Source organism: Carassius gibelio, chromosome B5 (assembly GCF_023724105.1).
Source record: "Carassius gibelio isolate Cgi1373 ecotype wild population from Czech Republic chromosome B5, carGib1.2-hapl.c, whole genome shotgun sequence".
Taxonomy (NCBI): domain Eukaryota; kingdom Metazoa; phylum Chordata; class Actinopteri; order Cypriniformes; family Cyprinidae; genus Carassius; species Carassius gibelio.
Window position 1 is genome coordinate 2,950,856 of NC_068400.1, and position 14,274 is coordinate 2,965,129.

At 49.1% G+C, this 14,274-nt stretch overlaps 1 long non-coding RNA gene across 2 annotated transcripts in view; it reads right to left on the bottom strand.

Moving 5' to 3' along the window:
* Nucleotides 1-698: 698 nt before the first annotated feature.
* The window catches only part of LOC127957866 (uncharacterized), a 42,091-nt gene continuing 28,515 nt past the window's right edge, over nt 699-14,274 (bottom strand). The window contains exon 3 of one of the 2 annotated variants that reach the window (XR_008153877.1): nt 699-1,148. This is a non-coding gene — a long non-coding RNA (uncharacterized LOC127957866). The remainder of the gene's footprint in view (nt 1,149-14,274) is intronic. The other variant, XR_008153878.1, reaches the window with a different exon arrangement.

Sequence of the window (14,274 nt, forward strand, 5' to 3'; positions counted from 1 at the left end):
CATAGACTTCCATTGAAAAAGATCAAATGAATAACTTTGGATAGAAGTGTCATAGAAACATGAGGGTGGGCTCGTTTGACTCGGGCAGCAAACGGCCAATCATGTATCTCCTTCAAGACAACCTAGCCACGCCCTAGCAACCATTAAGAGCTACCTAGCAACCCAAAGTATAGAGAGATATCTTAACATCTGGAAGACATAGAAGCATGGGGGTTGGTTTATATTAGCAAGCAACCATTGGAGTATCATCAGTGGCAGCTGCCAGGCCACTCCCTAGCAACCAAACACAGTACCCTAGCAACCATTTTGCAAGATCTATATCTCTGCATCAGAACATCGTAGAGGCATGGGGGTTGGTTTATATTGGCGAGCAGCCTTTGGAGTATCACCATTGGCAGCTGCCAAGCCACTCCATAGCAACCAAATGGAGCACCCTAGCAACCGTTTTGCACGACCTATATCTCTGCATCAGAACATCGTACAGACATGGCGGTTGGATTTTTTGACTCATGCTAGCACACTGGACATCCAACATGCTAGTCATGCTAGCAGTGATTAGCTACATGCTAATAGTGATTAGCTAAGTGCTCAAATGGGCTAACAACTCTATAATAACTACATAGTGACCATCTGTGACAACTACCAACCACCTACTAACACCATAGCAACCACCCAGGTTACCATAGCAACCGCCCTAGCAACCACCCCGGGTACCCTAGCAACCACATAGCAACACCTTAGCAACCACCCCAAGTACCGTAGCAACTGCCTAGCAACCACCCAGGTTACCATAGCAACCGCCCTAGCAACCACCCCGGGTACCCTAGCAACCACATAGCAACACCCTAGCAACCACCCTGGGTACCCTAGCAACGGCCCTAGCAACCATCATGGGGACCCTAGCAACCGCCCTAGCAACCACCCCGGTTACCCTAGCAACCACATAGCAAGACCCTAGCAACCATTCAGATTACCCTAGCAACCACCCTGGGTACCTTAGCAACCATCATGGGGACCCTAGCAACCGCCTGAGCAACCACCCAGGGTACCTTAGCAACCACCGTAGCAACCTCATTGCAACAACCTAGCAACAGGGCGCAGAGTTTTGCCACTGCAAGCACCACTCACATTTTCTTCAGGAAATGTACCTTCTAGTTAGTGGTGCTTGCCGGAGGCAAGGCATCACTATTACTATGCTCCGTACTTATTATTATTATTATTATTCTTCCGTACAAATTTCGGCGCGTAACTAGTCCCGCAGTTTTCGTCACAGACCAACGAAACAGGCGTCAAATCGTGCGGCCTAATCGGGAATGGTGTGCTATGACTTTTATAAGCGATCGGGCGTACGATGTTCGTACACCGGGCGAAATATCGGCCGAAAAATCGCATAGACAACGCATTACGGCCAACTTTGACGGATCGTAGCTCCGAGAGAGAAATTCGCAGAAACATGTGAATCACCACGTTTGGAGAGGCTATCAGGCTGTGCGAGAGGACACCTCTCAGAGGGGTACAAGTTGTACCCCTGGGGTGCTAAAGACCCCCAAAGTTGCCCCATTGACATAGTATGGTGAGGGATCGCCCATGAAACACTGTGCTTTTCCTACTATGGGAAATTACATGGGGATTTTGTATTGAACATAACTCTGGATCACAGTGTCATAGAGACAAGGGGGTGGGCTCATTTGAATCAGGCAACCAATCAGCCTCTCAGGATCACTGTGAATCTATCAAGCCACGCCCTAGCAACCATATAGAGCGCCATAGCAACAAGCCCCATAGACTTCTATTGAAAAAGATCAAATGAATAACTTTGGATAGAAGTGTCATAGAAACATGAGGGTGGGCTCGTTTGACTCGGGCAGCAAACGGCCAATCATGTATCTCCTTCAAGACAAGCTAGCCACGCCCTAGCAACCATTAAGAGCTACCTAGCAACCCACAGTATAGAGAGATATCTTAACATCTGAAAGACATAGAAGCATGGGGGTTGGTTTATATTAGCAAGCAACCATTGGAGTATCATCATTGGCAGCTGCCAGGCCACTCCATAGCAACCAAATGGAGTACCCTAGCAACCGTTTTGCACGACCTATATCTCTGCATCAGAACATCTTACAGACATGGCGGTTGGATTTTTTGACTCATGCTAGCACACTGGACTTCCAACATGCTAGTCATGCTAGCATTGATTAGCTACATGCTAATAGTGATTAGCTAAGTGCTCAAATGGGCTAAGAACTCTATAATAACTACATAGTGACCATCTGTGACAACTACCAACCACCTAGTAACATCATAGCAACCACCCAGGAGACCATAGCAACTGCCTAGCAACCAGCCAAAATCCCCTAGCAACCGCCTAGCAACACCTTAGCAACCACCCCAAGTACCGTAGCAACTGCCTAGCAACCACCCAGGTTACCATAGCAACCACCCTAGCAACCACCTGGGGTACCCTAGCAACCACATAGCAACACCCTAGCAACCACCCCGATTACCCTAGCAACCACCCTGGGTACCTTAGCAACGGCCCTAGCAACCATCATGGTGACCCTAGCAACCGCCCTAGCAACCACCCCGGGTACCTTAGCAACCACATAGCAACACCCTAGCAACCACCCCGATTACCCTAGCAACCACCCTGGGTACCTTAGCAACGGCCCTAGCAACCATCATGGTGACCCTAGCAACCGCCCTAGCAACCACCCCGGGTACCCTAGCAACCACATAGCAACACCCTAGCAACCACCCCGATTACCCTAGCAACCACCCCGGGTACCTTAGCAACGGCCCTAGCAACCATCATGGGGACCCTAGCAACCGCCCTAGCCACCACCCTGGGTACCTTAGCAACCACATAGCAACACCCTAGCAACCACCCCGATTATCCTAGCAACCACCCTGAGTACCCTAGCAACGGCCCTAGCAACCATCATGGGGACCCTAGCAACCACCATAGCAACCACCCCGGGTACCCTAGCAACCACACCTTAGCAACCGAGGGGCGAGTTTTGCCACTGCAAGCACCACTCACATTTTCTTCAGGAAATGTACATTCTAGTGTTACTATTACTATTCGCCTTGACAAAACTTTGGCACGCTACTCCTCCCGCATTTTTTGTCACAGACCCATGAATGAGGTGTCAAATCGTGCGGGATATTGAGGAGAGGTGTGCTATGACTTTTCTAAGCAATCCGGCTTACGATAATCGTACAGCGGGCGAAGAAAATGTGTGAAAATATCCCATTGACTTAACATTGGAAAAACTATCTGACATCATATCTTTGGATCAGAAAGTCATAGAGGCTTGGGAGAGGGCTCTTTTGACTCGGCCTATCAAGCAGTCCATAAGTAGTGACATAACAACTTCATATCCATGCCCTAGCAACCAATTTTAGCCCCCTAGCAACTGTTTAACTACATTTAAAAGCTGTATCTCAGCAAAAATAACTATATAGAAACACTGGCTTGGGCTTTTTGCATTCAGGCTGGTAAATAATCTTTAAATATCACCCCATAAACTATATAGCCACACCATAGCAACCATATAGGGCACCCTAGCAACCATATAGCAATATAAAGAACTTAGACCATGGCTCCACAACATCACACAGGCATCATGGGTGGCTACAGGGCGCAGAGTTTTGCCACTGCAAGCACCACTCACATTTTCTTCAGGAAATGTACCTTCTAGTTAGTGGTGCTTGCCGGAGGCAAGGCATCACTATTACTATCTCACATACTTATTAGTGGTGCTTGCCGGAGGCAAAGCACTACTACTATTATCTCACATACTTATTATTAGTGGTGCTTGCCGGAGGCAAAGCATCACTATTATTATCTCACATACTTATTATTATTCTTCTTCTTACTTCTTCCGTACAAAACTTCGGCGCGTAACTCGTCCCGCAGTTTTTGTCACAGACCAACCAAACAGGCGTCAAATCGTGCGGCCTATTGAGGAGAGGTGTGCTATGACTTTTATAAGCGATCGGGCGTACGATGTTCGTACAGCGGGCGAAAAATCGGCCGAAAAACGTCCCATAGGAAATGCATTACAAAAAAATTTGACGGAGCATAGCTCTGAGAGAGAATTTCGCAGAAACATGTGAATCACCACATTTGGAGAGGCTATAAGGCTGTGCGAGAACATACCTCGCAGAGGGGTACAAGTTGTACCCCTGGGGCGCTAGAGACCCCCAAAGTTGCCCCATAGACATACAATGGTGCGGGATCGCCCATGAAACACTGTGTTTTTCCTACAATGGGAAATTACATAGGGATATTGTATTGAACATAACTCGGCATCACAGTGTCATAGAGACAAGGGGGTGGGCTCATTTGAATCAAGCAACCAATCAGTCTCTCAGGATCATTATGAAGCTATCAAGCCACGCCCTAGCAACCATATAGAGCACCATAGCAACAAGCCCCATAGACTTCCATTGAAAAAGATCAAATGAATAACTTTGGATAGAAGTGTCATAGAAACATGAGGGTGGGCTCGTTTGACTCGGGCAGCAAACGGCCAATCATGTATCTCCTTCAAGACAACCTAGCCACGCCCTAGCAACCATTAAGAGCTACCTAGCAACCAAAATCCAAAGATAGATATCTTAACATCTGAAAGACATAGAAGCATGGGGGTTGGTTTATATTGTCAAGCAGACTTTGAAGTATCATCATTGGCAGCTGCAAGGCCACTCCCTAGCAACCAAACACAGTACCCTAGCAACCATTTTGCAAGATCTATATCTCTGCATCAGAACATCGTAGAGGCATGGGGGTTGGTTTATATTGACAAGTAGACTTTGGAGTATCACCATTGGCAGCTGCCAAGCCACTCCATAGCAACCAAATGGAGTACCCTAGCAACCGTTTTGCACGACCTATATCTCTGCATCAGAACATCGTACAGACATGGCGGTTGGATTTTTTGACTCATGCTAGCACACTGGACTTCCAACATGCTAGTCATGCTAGCAGTGATTAGCTACATGCTAATAGTGATTAGCTAAGTGCTCAAATGGGCTAAGAACTCTATAATAACTACATAGTGACCATCTGTGACAACTACCAACCACCTAGTAACATCATAGCAACCACCCAGGAGACCATAGCAACTGCCTAGCAACCACCCCGGGTACCCTAGCAACCGCCTAGCAACACCTTAGCAACCACCCCGATTACCCTAGCAACCACCCTGGGTACCCTAGCAATGGCCCTAGCAACCATCATGGGGACCCTAGCAACCGCCCTAGCAACCACCCCGGGTACCCTAGCAACCACATAGCAACACCCTAGCAACCACCCCTATTACCCTAGCAACCAACATGGGTACCCTAGCAACGGCCCTAGCAACCATCATGGGGACCCTAGCAACCGCCCTAGCAACCACCCCGGGTACCCTAGCAACCACATAGCAACACCCTAGCAACCACCCCGATTACCCTAGCAACCAACCTGGGTACCCTAGCAACGGCCCTAGCAACCATCATGGGGACCCTAGCAACCGCCCTAGCAACCACCCCGGGTACCCTAGCAACCACATAGCAACACCCTAGCAACCGCCCCAATTACCCTAGCAACCACCCTGGGTACCTTAGCAACGGCCCTAGCAACCATCATGGGGACCCTAGCAACCGCCCTAGCAACCACCCCGGGTACCCTAGCAACCACATAGCAACACCCTAGAAACCACCCCAATTACCCTAGCAACCACGCTGGCTACCCTAGCAACGGCCCTAGCAACCATCATAGGGACCCTAGCAACCACCCCGGGTACCCTAGCAACCACACCTTAGCAACAGAGGGTCGAGTTTTGCCACTGCAAGCACCACTCACATTTTCTTCAGGAAATGTACCTTCTAGTTATTATTATTATTATTCTTCTTACTTCTTCCGTACAAAACTTCGGCGCGTAACTCGTCCCGCAGTTTTTGTCACAGACCAACGAAACAGGCGTCAAATCGTGCGGCCTATTGAGGAGAGGTGTGCTATGACTTTTATAAGCGATCGGGCGTACGATGTTCGTACAGCGGGCGAAAAAATGGCCGAAAAACGTCCCATAGGAAATGCATTACTGAAAACTTTGACGGATTATAGCACAGAGAGGGAATTTCGTAGAAAAACGTAAATCACCACATTCGGAGAGGCTATCAGGCTGTGCGAGAACATACCTCACAGAGGGGTAAAAGTTGTACCCCTGGGGTGCTAGAGACCCCCAAATTTGCCCCATAGACATATTATGGTGAGGGATCGCCCATGAAACACTGTTTTTCCTACTATGGGAAATTACATAGGGATTTTGCATTGAACATAACTCCGTATCACAATGTAATAGAGACAAGGGGGTGGGCTCATTTGAATCAGGCAACCAATCAGACTCTCAGGATCATTATGAAGCTATCAAGCCACGCCCTAGCAACCATATAGAGCACCATAGCAACAAGCCCCATAGAATTCCATTGAAAAAGATCAAATGAATAACTTTGGATAGAAGTGTCATAGAAACATGAGGGTGGGCTCGTTTGACTCGGGCAGCAAACGGCCAATCATGTATCTCCTTCAAGACAACCTAGCCACGCCCTAGCAACCATTAAGAGCTACCTAGCAACCCAAAGTATAGAGAGATATCTTAACATCTGAAAGACATTGAAGCATGGGGGTTGGTTTATATTAGCAAGCGACCATTGGAGTATCATCATTGGCAGCTGCCAGGCCACTCCCTAGCAACCAAACACAGTACCCTAGCAACCGTTTTGCAAGATCTATATCTCCGCATCAGAACATCGTAGAGGCATGGGGGTTGGTTTATATTGGCGAGCAGCCTTTGGAGAATCACCATTGGCAGCTGCCAAGCCACTCCATAGCAACCAAATCGAGTACCCTAGCAACCGTTTTGCACGACCTATATCTCTGCATCAGAACATCGTACAGACATGGCGGTTGGATTTTTTGACTCATGCTAGCACACTGGACTTCCAACATGCTAGTCATGCTAGCAGTGATTAGCTACATGCTAATAGTGATTAGCTAAGTGCTCAAATGGGCTAAGAACTCTATAATAACTACATAGTGACCATCTGTGACAACTACCAACCACCTAGTAACATCATAACAACAACCCTGGTTACCATAGCAACTGCCTAGCAACCACCCCGGGTACCCTAGCAACCACATAGCAACACCCTAGCAACCGCCCCAATTACCCTAGCAACCACCCTGGGTACCTTAGCAACGGCCCTAGCAACCATCATGGGGACCCTAGCAACCGCCCTAGCAACCACCCCGGGTACCCTAGCAACCACATAGCAACACCCTAGCAACCACCCCAATTACCCTAGCAACCACCCTGAGTACCCTAGCAACGGCCCTAGCAACCATCATGGGGACCATAGCAACCGCCCTAGCAACCACCCCGGGTACCCTAGCAACCACATAGCAACACCCTAGCAACCGCCCCGATTACCCTAGCAACCACCCTGGGTACCCTAGCAACCGCCCTAGCAACCATCATGGGGACCCTAGCAACCGCCCTAGCAACCACCCCGGGTACCCTAGCAACCACATAGCAACACCCTAGCAACCATCCCGATTACCCTAGCAACCACCCTGGGTACCTTAGCAACGGCCCTAGCAACCATCATGGGGACCCTAGCAACCGCCCTAGCAACCACCCCATGTACCCTAGCAACCTCATTGCAACACCCTAGCAACAGAGGGGCGAGTTTTGCCACTGCAAGCACCACTCACATTTTCTTCAGGAAATGTACCTTCTAGTTATTATTCTTATTCTTATAGATTCCGTACAAATTTCGGCGCGTAACTAGTCCCGCAGCTTTTGTCACAGACCCGCAAAAGTGACGTCAAATCGTGCGGCCTATTCGGGAATGGTGTGCTATGACTTTTATAAGCGATCGGGTGTACGATGTTCGTCCGGCGGGCGAAAAATCGGGCGATAAAACCCATAGACTTAACATTGGGGTCAACTTTGACAGAACGTAGCTCTGAGAGAGAATTTCGCAGAAACACCCTAGCAACCGCCCTAGCAACCACCCCGATTACCCTAGCAACCACCCTGAGTACCCTAGCAACGGCCCTAGCAACCATCATGGGGACCCTAGCAACCGCCCTAGCAACCACCCCGGGTACCTTAGCAACCATCGTAGCAACCTCATTGCAACACCCTAGCAACAGAGGGGCGAGTTTTGCCACTGCAAGCACCACTCACATTTTCTTCAGGAAATGTACCTTCTAGTTATTCTTATTATTCTTCTTCCGCCAAAATTTCGGCGCGTAACTAGTCCCGCAGTTTTCGTCACAGACCCGCAAAAGAGGCGTCAAATCGTGCGGCCTATTCGGGAATGGTGTGCTATGACTTTTATAAGCGATCGGGCGTACGATGTTCGTACACCGGGCGAAATAACGGCCGAAAAATCGCATAGACAATGCATTACGGCCAACTTTGACGGATTGTAGCTCCGAGAGAGAATTTCGCAGAAACATGTGAATCACCACATTTGGAGAGGCTATCAGGCTGTGCGCGATCATACCCCGCAATGGGGTATAAGTTGTACCCCTGGGGCGCAAGAGCCCCCCAAAGTTGCCCCATTCTATGCCAATGGTGAGGGATCGCCCATGAAACAATGTGTTTTTCCTACTGTGGGAAATTACATAGGGATTTTGCATTGAACATAACTCTGCATCACAGTGTCATAGAGACAAGGGGGTGGGCTCATTTGAATCAGGCAACCAATCAGACTCTCATGATCATTATAAAGCTATCAAGCCACGCCCTAGCAACCATATAGAGCACCATAGCAACAAGCCCCATAGACTTCCATTGAAAAAGATCAAATGAATAACTTTGGATAGAAGTGTCATAGAAACATGAGGGTGGGCTCGTTTGACTCGGGCAGCAAACGGCCAATCACGAAACTCCCTCAACACTTCATAGCCACGCCCTAGCAACCATTAAGAGCTACCTAGCAACCTAAATCCAAAGATAGATATCTTAACATCTGAAAGACATAGAAGCATGGGGGTTGGCTTATATTAGCAAGCAACCATTGGAGTATCATCATTGGCAGCTGCCAGGCCACTCCCTAGCAACCAAACACAGTACCCTAGCAACCGTTTTGCAAGATCTATATCTCTGCATCAGAACATCGTAGAGGCATGGGGGTTGGTTTATATTGGCGAGCAACCTTTGGAGTATCACCATTGGCAGCTGCCAAGCCACTCCATAGCAACCAAATGGAGTACCCTAGCAACCGCTTTGCACGACCTATATCTCTGCATCAGAACATCGTACAGACATGGCGGTTGGATTTTTTGACTCATGCTAGCACACTGGACTTCCAACATGCTAGTCATGCTAGCAGTGATTAGCTACATGCTAATAGTGATTAGCTAAGTGCTCAAATGGGCTAAGAACTCTATAATAACTACAAAGCGACCATCTGTGACAACTACCAACCACCTAGTAACATCATAGCAACCACCCAGGAGACCATAGCAACTGCCTAGCAACCAGCCAAAACACCCTAGCAACCGCCTAGCAACCGCCTAGCAACACCTTAGCAACCACCCCAAGTACCGTAGCAACTGCCTAGCAACCACCCAGGTTACCCTAGCAACCGCCCTAGCAACCACCCCGGGTACCCTAGCAACCACATAGCAACACCCTAGCAACCGCCCCGATTACCCTAGCAACCACCCTGGGTACCCTAGCAACGGCCCTAGCAACCATCATGGGGACCCTAGCAACCGCCCTAGCAACCACCCCGGGTACCCTAGCAACCACATAGCAACACCCTAGCAACCGCCCCAATTACCCTAACAACCACCCTGGGTACCTTAGCAACGGCCCTAGCAACCATCATGGGGACCCTAGCAACCGCCCTAGCAACCACCCTGATTACCCTAGCAACCACCCTGGGTACCCTAGCAACGGCCCTAGCAACCATCATAGGGACCCTAGCAACCACACCTTAGCAACAGGGCGCCGAGTTTTGCCACTGCAAGCACCACTCACATTTTCTTCAGGAAATGTACCTTCTAGTTAGTGGTGCTTGCCGGAGGCAAAGCACTACTACTATTATCTCACATACTTATTATTAGTGGTGCTTGCCGGAGGCAAAGCATCACTATTACTATCTCACATACTTATTATTCTTCTTCTTCTAGATCCGTACAAATTTCGGCGCGTAACTAGTCCCGCAGTTTTTGTCACAGACCAACGAAACAGACGTCAAATCGTGCGGCCTAATCGGGAATGGTGTGCTATGACTTTTATAAGCGATCGGGCGTACGATGTTCGTACACCGGGCGAAAAAACGGGCGAAAAATCGCATAGACAATGCATTGCGGCCAACTTTGACGGATCGTAGCTCCGAGACAGAATTTCGCAGAAACATGTGAATCACCACATTTGGAGAGGCTATCAGGCTGTGCGAGAACATACCCCGCAGTGGGGTATAAGTTGTACCCCTGGGGCGCAAGAGCCCCCCAAAATTGGCCCTAATACAAAGTATAGGGAGGGCTTATCCTACTGTGGGACATTACATAGGGATTTTTTATTGAACATAACTCAGGATCACAGTGTCATAGAGACAAGGGGGTGGGCTCATTTGAATCAGGCAACCAATCAGTCTCTCAGGATCACTGTGAATCTATCAAGCCACGCCCTAGCAACCATAGAGAGCGCCATAGCAACAAGCTCCATAGACTTCCATTGAAAAAGATAAAATTAATAACTTTGGATAGAAGTGTCATAGAAACATGAGGATGGGCTCGTTTGACTCGGGGCAGCAAATGGCCAATCACGAATCACCTTCAACACTTTATAGCCACGCCCTAGCAACCATTAAGAGCTACCTAGCAACCTGAATCCAAAGATAGATATCTTAACATCTGAAAGACATAGAAGCATGGGGGTTGGTTTATATTGTCAAGCAGACTTTGAAGTATCATCATTGGCAGCTGCCAGGCCACTCCCTAGCAACCAAACACAGTACCCTAGCAACCGTTTTGCAAGATCTATATCTAAGCATCAGAACATCGTAGAGGCATGGGGGTTGGTTTATATTGGCGAGCAGCCTTTGGAGTATCATTAATGGCAGCTGCCAAGCCACTCCATAGCAACCAAACGGAGTACCCTAGCAACCGTTTTGCACGACCTATATCTCTACATCAGAACATCGTACAGACATGGCGGTTGGATTTTTTGACTCATGCTAGCACACTGGACTTCCAACATGCTAGTCATGCTAGCAGTGATTAGCTACATGCTAATAGTGATTAGCTAAGTGCTCAAATGGGCTAAGAACTGTATAATAACTACATAGTGACCATCTGTGACAACTACCAACCACCTAGTAACATCATAGCAACCACCCAGGAGACCATAGCAACTGCCTAGCAACCAGCCAAAACACCCTAGCAACACCTTAGCAACCACCCCAAGTACCGTGGCAACTGCCTAGCAACCACCCAGGTTACCATAGCAACCGCCCTAGCAACCACCCCGGGTACCCTAGCAACCACATAGCAACACCCTAGCAACCGCCCCAATTACCCTAGCAACCACCCTGGGTACCTTAGCAACGGCCCTAGCAACCATCATGGGGACCCTAGCAACCGCCCTAGCAACCATCATGGGTACCCTAGCAACCACATAGCAACACCCTAGCAACCACCCCGATTACCCTAGCAACCACCCTGGGTAACCTAGCAACGGCCCTAGCAACCATCATGGGGACCCTAGCAACCGCCCTAGCAACCACCCCGGGTACCCTAGCAACCACATAGCAACACCCTAGCAACCGCCCCAATTACCCTAGCAACCACCCTGGGTACCTTATCAACGGCCCTAGCAACCATCATGGGGACCCTAGCAACCGCCCTAGCAACCACCCCGGGTACCCTAGCAACCACATAGCAACACCCTAGCAACCATCATGGGGACCCTAGCAACCGCCCTAGCAACCACCCCGGGTACCCTAGCAACCACATAGCAACACCCTAGCAACCACCCTGGGTACCCTAGCAACGGCCCTAGCAACCATCATGGGGACCCTAGCAACCGCCCTAGCAACCACCCCGGGTACCCTAGCAACCACATAGCAACACCCTAGCAACCATTCAGATTACCCTAGCAACCACCCTGGGTACCTTAGCAACCATCATGGGGACCCTAGCAACCGCCCTAGCAACCATCCCATGTACCATAGCAACCAACCCGGGTACCCTAGCAACCTCAGTACAACACCCTGTAGCAACAGAGGGCGAGTTTTGCCACTGCAAGCACCACTCACATTTTCTTCAGGAAATGTACCTTCCAGTTAGTGGTGCTTGCCGGAGGCAAAGCATCACTATTATTATCTCACATACTTATTATTCTTCTTCTTCTTACTTCTTCCGTACAAAACTTCGGCGCGTAACTAGTCCCGCAGTTTTTGTCACAGACCAACGAAACAGGCGTCAAATCGTGCGGCCTATTGAGGAGAGGTGTGCTATGACTTTTATAAGCGATCGGGCGTACGATGTTCGTACAGCGGGCGAAAAATCGGCCGAAAAACGTCCCATAGGAAATGCATTACAAAAAAATTTGACGGAGCATAGCTCTGAGAGAGAATTTCGCAGAAACATGTGAATCACCACATTTGGAGAGGCTATAAGGCTGTGCGAGAACATACCTCGCAGAGGGGTACAAGTTGTACCCCTGGGGCGCTAGAGACCCCCAAACTTGCCCCATAGACATACAATGGTGCGGGATCGCCCATGAAACACTGTGTTTTTCCTACAATGGGAAATTACATAGGGATATTGTATTGAACATAACTCGGCATCACAGTGTCATAGAGACAAGGGGGTGGGCTCATTTGAATCAAGCAACCAATCAGACTCTCAGGATCATTATGAAGCTATCAAGCCACGCCCTAGCAACCATATAGAGCACCATAGCAACAAGCCCCATAGACTTCCATTGAAAAAGATCAAATGAATAACTTTGGATAGAAGTGTCATAGAAACATGAGGGTGGGCTCCTTTGACTCGGGCAGCAAACGGCCAATCATGTATCTCCTTCAAGACAACCTAGCCACGCCCTAGCAACCATTAAGAGCTACCTAGCAACCAAAATCCAAAGATAGATATCTTAACATCTGAAAGACATAGAAGCATGGGGGTTAGTTTATATTGTCAAGCAGACTTTGAAGTATCATCATTGGCAGCTGCAAGGCCACTCCCTAGCAACCAACCAGAGTACCCTAGCAACCATTTTTCAAAACCAATATCTCTGCATCAGAACATTGTACAGACATGGGGGTTGGTTTATATTGACAAGTAGACTTTGGAGTAGCATCATTGGCAGGTGACAAGCCACTCCATAGCAACCAAATGGAGTACCCTAGCAACCGTTTTGCACGACCTATATCTCTGCATCAGAACATCGTACAGACATGGCGGTTGGATTTTTTGACTCATGCTAGCACACTGGACTTCCAACATGCTAGTCATGCTAGCAGTGATTAGCTACATGCTAATAGTGATTAGCTAAGTGCTCAAATGGGCTAAGAACTCTATAATAACTACATAGTGACCATCTGTGACAACTACCAACCACCTAGTAACATCATAGCAACCACCCAGGAGACCATAGCAACTGCCTAGCAACCAGCCAAAACACCCTAGCAACCGCCTAGCAACACCTTAGCAACCACCCTAAGTACCATAGCAACTGCCTAGCAACCACCCAGGTTACCATAGCAACCGCCCTAGCAACCACCCCGGGTACCCTAGCAACCACATAGCAACACCCTAGCAACCGCCCCAATTACCCTAGCAACCACCCTGGGTACCTTAGCAACGGCCCTAGCAACCATCATGGGGACCCTAGCAACCGCCCTAGCAACCAACCCGGGTACCGTAGCAACCGCATAGCAACACCCTAGCAACCGCCCCGATTACCCTAGCAACCACCCTGGGTACCTTAGCAACGGCCCTAGCAACCATCATGGGGACCCTAGCAACCGCCCTAGCAACCACCCCGGGTACCCTAGCAACCGCATAGCAACACCCTAGCAACCACCCCGATTACCCTAGCAACCACCCTGAGTACCTTAGCAACGGCCCTAGCAACCATCATGGGGACCCTAGCAACCACCCCGGGTACCCTAGCAACCAAATAGCAACACCCTAGCAACCACCCCGATTACCCTAGCAACCATGCTGGGTACCCTAGCAACGGCCCTAGCAACCAT